Here is a 236-nt window from a genome sequence, read left to right on the forward strand (position 1 = left end):
TCAGCATGTGGCCCCTGGGCCTGAGTGTGGCCGCTGGGCCTGCGCGTGGCCCCGGGCCTGCGTGTGGTCTCCGGGCCTGTGTGTGGCCCCTGGGCCTGTGCGTGGCCACCAGGCCTGAGTCTGTGCGTGGCCGCTGGGCCTGAGTCTGTGCATGGCCGCTAGGCCTGTGTGTGGCCGCCAGGCATGCGCCTGCACGTGGCCACTGGCCGCCGGCGGCCAAACGAACCCGAAAACAA

The 236-nt window shown here is 71.6% G+C and overlaps 1 protein-coding gene across 3 annotated transcripts in view; it reads right to left on the bottom strand.

Moving 5' to 3' along the window:
• Nucleotides 1-236, bottom strand: part of PRKN (parkin RBR E3 ubiquitin protein ligase) — a 1,506,714-nt gene that overhangs the window by 33,821 nt on the left and 1,472,657 nt on the right. The gene's annotated exons all lie outside the window — the stretch shown is intronic.

This window comes from Tupaia chinensis, unplaced genomic scaffold (genome assembly GCF_000334495.1).
Source record: "Tupaia chinensis unplaced genomic scaffold, TupChi_1.0 Scaffold000346_1, whole genome shotgun sequence".
In the NCBI taxonomy this organism is placed as follows: Eukaryota; Metazoa; Chordata; class Mammalia; order Scandentia; family Tupaiidae; genus Tupaia; species Tupaia belangeri.